Here is an 8276-nt window from a genome sequence, read left to right on the forward strand (position 1 = left end):
AAACAACGACACGAATAAAACAAAAACTATGCTTTTTGTGTTATTTTAGTGCAGTGCCGTGCTTGGCGCTGTGCTGTCGAACGCATTCCCGGTTATTTTTATTTTCTTTACGTTTTCTCTGTGCTGTATATGATCCATTTTCCCTCCCCAAATGATTAGTAGTCCATTTGGAGCAGCTTCGCTGCTGCTTTCGCATTTTATTTTACGAACTCTCACCAACTGCACCGACGGTCTGTTGCGCCCCGTGATGGTGATGCAACCAGGTGAAAATTAAAATGCACCAGCACCGTACAACGCGCCCGGCCCGTCAGTGAAAAGGCTTCAATGGCGACCCGGGCGGTGGTGACCGGTATGGATGCTGCTGGATCTCGATACCGGCAACCTGTCAGGATTCATTGCCCGAAGCATTAAGAGTAATGAGTTCGAGGCACGGCTAGGGATTGCAGCGCGCACGGCTCGCTGCCTATTCGGCGCCACCCGGACGCGTTGGGCATCTCCCTGGGCTGGGCTCGTCAGTGTCAGCAGCTAATCTACAGGATGGCGAATTTTCTGGGAAATTTGCGAATAAGTCTAATCACACAATGAACGCGTCGCATTACCAAGTGTCGTACGGAGGCGCCGAAGCATTGTTTTCGGTTCGCAACAGGAGGGCGATACGCACGCACACGCGAGTACACGTAGATCACTTTGGGCATCAAAATTCATATGAGCGTGCGTCATGATTAAAGTGCATTTATGGTTTATGTGAAATTTCAAATGCCAAACCCAGACGACTTTTGTAACAGTGTATTGCTACATTACATCACGTCAGTTACAGAGTAGTATTGTTGAACAGCATATTGTTTATGTTAATTTATGATAATTTCTCTGTACATGTTCGATTCATTTTTGGGCTTTTTGGTACACTGCTGATCGTTTGCACCATTATGAAACGCGCTGCGAGCTACTTGGACTACAATCAATCGAGCATCGTTGACGGTTGTGCTATTTCCGTATTTAAGATTTTGACTAATCGTAATTACTCGTTGACACTCAGTTTTCGTCACTTGTTGACTTCAATATGTTCCTTAATCAAAGTCGAGATATTTATGCCTTTATCTTTTGTTAGTAACTGTTTCATTTGAAATTTTTTTCAAAGTTTGATTTTGTGTCTTATTTGTCAAACACAATTCGAACACGCAAATGATACCGCATTGTCCTTTGTTATTTTCTCCTTTAGAGTAGATTTTCTTCCTTTAGAATCGTTATCTCGTTTTGTCAGGAGACAGTTTAAAGATAAAGATGTAAAATGGTAAAGATACTCTCGTTCACTAATAACTGTGGATGGTCTTTTCTTGCAAACCAAACATGTTACGTTACCCTTTACATTTCGTATATTTTTTGAAGGAGCTCAAATGTGATCGATAATGTAGTAGCGAACATTTTAAAAGATTGATTCATTTTGCTCAAACATTTTCTAGAACAAAAGATCTCTGATATAATTTCGTTGTTAAAAGAAAGTAATCTGGGCGACCCGAAATAGGTAACAAGAAGCAACATCCTTCCATAAAACGTCGTCTCCGATACGTTTGATACTCCCTCTGTACCGTTCGGCATAATGCATAATGTAGCATATTTTCACATAATCATAAAGTGCCTTTCGACGTTTCTAGCATCCGGGGCCCGCTTCCGGCTCGCGGGCAGAACAATGATACGATGAACCGGGGCGACCGGAACTCCCGATACGGATCCGATGGCTGAAAATAAGCGGTGCACTTATTTCTGCCACATTTCGCGCGGCTCTTCCGCGGGGTTTGCCCGCGGAAAGCAGCGTCCGCGTCTTGCGCACGCCGAAGCCCCAATAGTGCACCTCCCTATTTCTAGCGCTACACCCGGCAGGCGGCGACCGCGGCTTCCGCACCCAGCGTCTCGTTAGATGCTATGTTTTATGTTGCCTTCTCGCGAAACATCCTGAACCGGTGGAGTTCCGGTGGGGCGCGAGTTGGCCCTGGCGGATCGCCACCGCCACCGCCGAAGCGATCGAAGCGAAGCAAACGGGAAAGCATAAAAACCGAATAAATTTGATTGCTTATTTCCAATGGAAGGAAGTAATTTGCGAAGAACTGCAGTAATAAACATTTTCCACAACTCGTAAAAAGAAAAAGTGGCGGCAAAAGTGGAAAATTGAAACGACCGAAAAATTGCAAGCTCAAAATATTGCGTGGGAATGAAAGATGGTCGGGTCGCGGCCTGGGCCGTGGGGTCGTACAATTGTTTGTCCGCGTTTCCTCCGAAGATGCTATCGGGGAGAAGTTTTGGGGGGGCATCGAGAGATTGGGACGAAAACGGTGCGAAGGGGAATAATGATTTTGGGGCAATTTTTCACCGATTTGATGGTTTAACGCGATACGCTTTTCGACATCAAGAGGTTAACACTGAGCTTCTGGTTCTTGGTGAAAATTATGGTAATTTTTATGGCACTTGCTAGATATTGCTGATTCATAAGTCAGTATAACGAATTATCTTTCTTTAGATTTAAAACAGAATACGTTTGAATGACGGAAAGGGATTTTTGCAATACAGTGAAGTAGAGGCACTTTTTTTCAGCTTTTACTTTTTAAACATCGTACTTTTCTTTTTATCGATAGAAAATATTTATGTTTTACCACATCGTTCGCGGATTTCTTGAGCGAAATCGATCGAAATGTTATTCAAAACCTACGGTGAGTTAACCACATTCAAAGGTTCATTGTTTTAATGATGTAACAATCCCAAAAATTGTCATTAATCATTTTGAAAACGTACACATTTTTATTAATTTCAATATGTCTGGTATTAACTATCGAACAGGTCAATGACAACTGAAATAATCATCAAACGAACTGAAATATGTTTTAAATATTTGTTCATAACATTGAAGTGAAATTTAGAAACGTGTATCCTCTTTATTAGACTGTCTGTGAGGGAGTTGGAATCAATTTGACCTTTTTTTGATGGAACTTTAGTAGAATTAATTACTATGTAATAATCCTTTTTCAGTCCGGAAGTGTTCGGAAATAAAACGATGCATTGCCATGGCATAAAACTTTGGTTCAATGATTGAAAAGCTCGTGACGATGAAAAGGCAAACCTTTCGACAGACCAAAGTTCGCAAGGTGATGGCTCTCGTATGCTTTTCTGCAAAAGCAAACAAACACATCGTGGACGTTGCAAGTTTTGGCCGCAAAAAAAACCCATCCCCTTAATGACTTATCGCTCACGCTGCCACACGCATGAATCAATTCCCGGGGTGCGCAGACGTGCCCGGAGCGGGTCCCGTAATTGGAAAACTTCTGCAGCTAATCTAACTTCATGAATATTGAATTAGTTTACCCTCCGCATGCGTATGGGTGTGTGTGCGAGGCCAGAGAAGTCCTTTTCACAGCTAATTATTTTGCATCGAGCCGCGCGACCCGAGAGTTGCCATCTTAACCGGGTGGGCCAAGGATAACGCTTTCCAGGACGCGTTGGAAAGTTACGGAATGTGCGCTCCGCTCTTTGGCGGCGAATGATTTTTTCCAATTTCGCATCGCCCCGCGGGTGTTGAACGAAATTTCGTTCAACAGGGAAGCGCGGATGTGGCTCGTGTCGAATGTGTGTTCCTGGGTGTGCCAGGGTGGCGCTCGGTGCAGTATGTTTGCCCTCTCATCGACACGAGCCACCATTTTGGGTGGTGTAAAAAACGCGCTGTCTCGCAGTCCTTGTCGGCCGCTCGGTGACGCGCTGGTTAATGTTGCGGTGGTGGGTGGTCGCATAGGTGCAGTGGGCCACGCCGGTGCGCTCGACACTTGATCAAATATTTAATCGAAAAACGGTTCTCCACGTCACGCTCGTGGCCCGGATCGCGTGCCTTCTCCAATGAGCCGTGGCCCTTCGCCGCCGTGCGATTGAATCCGATTGCGGGGCCGGCGCCCGGCGAGGGTCCCCTGACGATCGCCTGCCTGCCTGGTTCCGGAATTTATGTGCGAACCGCCAGCGCCAGGTTGCGGTCGCGAGCGGCCTTCGGGGTCCTGATGGGTTGTAAAACGATTTTAAATTATAATGATGTTTTTTCAAGCATATTTTGTGTACACAGCGAACGCCTGCCCTGCGAGACAGGCGACGACAGAGGACGAGAACGCTGGCGCTGGCGTCCGGGGGCCGGGAGCCCTCTTGTGGGGTGGCTGATGTCGTCCTCGCGAACCAAAAAAAACCAAACGAAAAATAATAAAGAAAAAGGAAAAATACCAACCGGGCTACGCTTCCGGCACAATGCCGTGGAGAGACCGTCGGACCGTCGTAAAATCCGGTCGCGGCCGTTCCGGCACAATCACCCGATGAGCCGTAACGAGGCATATCGTCGGGAGGCGTTCCGTCGGAGGCGATGGTCCGTAAAATTTAATAAAACTTAGATTAGCTTCACGGCGGCCCCCGGACTAGTGCGCGCCCGGGGTTCCGGCACCGTATTTATGTTGGCAAAGCCGGCCCCCGTTTATGCGGGGCCATAAAGTGCGTAAGTGCGTGGCCCCGAAATGTTTGCCGGCGACACATGGGAACCGCGTCCTGGGCGCAGCCATAACATACCGTCCCCGGCGGCCTTCTGCTGGCACGTGTGCGAAATTTGTTGTGAGCAGAATTGTTTGTCTGTTTGTTTGTTTGTTTATTCTGTACTCAAAACCCGTAACACACACCCGGTTTGGTGTTGGGCAAATGAATTGGTCAACTGACATCGAGGTTTGATGGTTCACTAACCTGATGAGGGGAAACTAGAAGAGAGGCAGCAACTAGCGCCCGACCGACAACGATTACATTTCCGTTAGCATTCACAAGTGTTTTTGAACACAATCCTTGAGTTACGGTTGAGCTTAAGAAAAAGATTTGGAAACTGTCTCTTCCATCTTTACTGGCCGACATCCTTAGTATTTAATGGACATTAATGGTAGGTGCAGAATTTATGCAGTTGATATCATATAAGAAATCAAAAAAAAGATAACCCAGTGTGAAGGGTTAGATTGGGCTGAGGGTTAGATTGAAATCGTATCACTTTTAAACCATACTTTTTTATTCAAATTTTATGGTTTTCTTAACTTTGTATGATTTTGGAAAAAATTAATAAAGTTAAAATTTTTTTCACAATTCTTCTGATATATTTTTCCATTGCATTCGAATTGTAGTTTGATAGGAACGTATTTTTCTTGAAGAACATTTTCTCTCCACTTTCTTCTCAAGCACACTAAAAATTTAATTAATAAAATTGACTCATTTCCGTTTCGGGATGGTTTTTCTTCAAATTATATCATTAATTATCATCATGCTTCAGTTAAAGAAAACAACCATTTTTACAAATCTTTGTGTTTTTTCCAAACTAACATATTGTGTTAAGTCATACGATCTAGTTGTTGTGAATATTACCCCCAAATTTCACCACTACCGGCTTCCGTAAGTTTAACTACTCCTTCAAATGTCAAAACCAACTTTTCCCGAGCTGATACCTAATACCGGCCACAGCCACCGGTTCCTGGTGTTTGTTGATTTGGGAAGGCTCTACCAGCCTCGACCGGAGTCTGTCCGCCTACATAATTACCCGGCGACAGCAGCAGCTGCAGATATGCGAAGACCGGCGGCGGTCGCTTTCACATGCCACGAGCAGTGAGCAAATATAATTTTCATGCTCATGCAATATTTATGGAATCGCGCAACGAGGCGATTGCGCGTTGCATATTACCAACGCAGCGCGATGGAGAAGGACTAAAAACGCCGGCCTCCACGCCGGGTCGTAGAGGTCGGAACAAAGGCGGCAGGCGGCGTGCAGGTCCCGTGGACCGGAGGACAATATTTTTTCCCCCCGATTCGTTTGTGGTAAAAAAAACTCAGAAATCGGTTCTTGCGATGCGGTCAGCGGTCTGATGTTGAGTGACGTGTGGCGTTACCCTCTCAGGACAGGGTCTGCCGTAACTCCCGGAGGCGTTGATTTCCGCCGAAGGCCTCGCTCCGGTTCCGGTCGAACGTGTCAGACGTCAAATTCAATTCGGTTCGGATTTGGTTGCTGGTCTGCGTACGCTCTGGACGGGCTCCGGAGCCCGGAAGCGGACCCCGGATCTCTCATTCAGAATATCGTAAATATTAATTTTCCTCAAACACATTCCATCATTCAGTTTCGGAATAACTTGATATGTGGGGGCAGGAAAGGTCAAACAGCCCGTGGTCTCCCGCGGCGTTTGGTGGCTTTCCGAGAAATGTTCGATGGAAGCGGTAGAAAGTTTTCTTACAAACCCTATTCGGGCGCTACTCGGCCTAATACCGAACGCTCATGGAAAACCGTAACGCATAACTTTCGTAAAATATTGGCCAAATATCAGTTAGTGCCGCAAACAATGCATTAGGAGAATTTAGGAAGGATAGTAAGTTTTTTATGATTACCAGAAGTACCAAATTAAACTTTCAGTGTCAGTCAGACTCACTGTCAGTGTTAGTGGTTGCGGCCGAAACAGTTTTAAATCGTGTGATTTGCAGTTATGAGAAACGTGAAAGGAAAGGTTATCAGGTAGCATAAAAATGTCCTTTGTTTGCATTATGGTGAATTTTTGCTTTGTATAGATGTCATTTGTTTGATTAATAAACATTACCATATTGATAGATAATTGATAGTTCAAGCGAATTAAAAAGTGATTTCAAATTATTCAAGTGATTCAATGCAAAATTCGATATCGATATCAACTCAATTGTTCATAGTTAATATTAATAAACAAACCCTAATAAAGAATGATAGAACAATAGGATGATTTTTTCCCGTTCGTCGCCTTTCAAAAGGTTTGAATTAAATTCTGAAATAAATATCTTTTCAATTCCCATATAGTTTCACTTCAACTAATTGGGTTGCGATATTCGAGTGCCATAATAATAAACAATATTAGTATTTTATATTATTCCACACCTTTCTGTACGCAACCGTTGAAGTTTATTGCAATACCTCCGACAATCGTCTTCTATATGATATTAAACCGCTGTATTTTATAGTTTGCCAGCAACATACATCAATTACCTTCGGTTTAACTTGGGTTTCATTGGTTTGCTTTTTCTTTTCCAGTTTATCAAAGTCGGTCCAGGATAGTAGAAAAAAGTGCGTCGTTTACAGCACCGGGAAAGCTCTACACTGGGCGGCACTTGTGGCGTTAGTGGCATTAAAAAGCTTCCACTCAACTAGGCACCTGCCTGCCAGCGACCGAAAGGGGATGCGTCTTCATCAACGGAACGTTGGCGAAACTCCAAACGCAACTTCCGCCAGTTCCGCCGGATTGGAGACCGGGGCAATCCTGATCTCGCCCGGGCGAACGATGCGCTGCACAGCCTCCGGGTCTGGCTCCGGGGTTTGCTGCGTGAAAGGTATAAATAATTTCACAATCAAATAACTGTATACAAACGCGCCATCATCCTCATTTACTGCCTGCGAGGGCTGACGAAGATGAGTTCGGTGCTCGTCCTGGTTGCAAGTCTACCAAACCCGGCCGGCGGTGGAATGGTAACCGAAATGACGAGTGCTCCGGAGCAACTCGAAACGAATCTGGATGACGAACCACGGGTGGAGAAGGCGGCCCACATTGAGCATAAATTAGACAAGACCGGACCTCGAATGTATCCCCAGCCAGCCAGCGAAAAGTGGTTAAAGCGCGGGTAAGGTAAGAGACCATCGACGGGAGGAAACCGTCGGTGAAAATTCATTCACAGGGCGCGACAGGATCATTGCTTCCTGCCCGACCTGCTACAATGTTGTGGATTTCACAAGTCGTCATTAAAATATGGCCGCATTCTGTGCCTTGGCAAAAAGAATGGAGAAGGTCGGAAGGTCCCAATCGTTCGAGCAACTCAGGAAGTGGGATGATCTGCGTGTATGTTTGCGGCTGTTTGATGGTAACGTTTTGAGGCAACTTGTGATAACCACTCTGTGTGGGCTTGTGGGGAGATCTGATACCGTCGAGTAGCGGACCGCCTTCGAAAAGAAAGCCCAGGACTAAATGTGTCTAAATGTGTATTGAAGTGTCGGAACACGCCCTAAACGATGAGCTACAATTATACATTGAATAAAAAAGCTCAGCATCGGTTTCAGTTCGCCTAGCTTTCAAGGAGCTCAACAATACAAAAACTAACGACTTGACGGTTTATTGGCCGTTAATCCGAACGTCGTGAACGTTTTTATTTGCTATTGGTTAATGATTCACACAACACAATTCAGGTACGCTAATAAAAGATGAATCCACTTTCGAACTCAATCATTTATTTGA

The sequence above is a fragment of the Anopheles bellator genome, chromosome 2 (assembly GCF_943735745.2).
Source record: "Anopheles bellator chromosome 2, idAnoBellAS_SP24_06.2, whole genome shotgun sequence".
NCBI lineage: Eukaryota > Metazoa > Arthropoda > Insecta > Diptera > Culicidae > Anopheles > Anopheles bellator.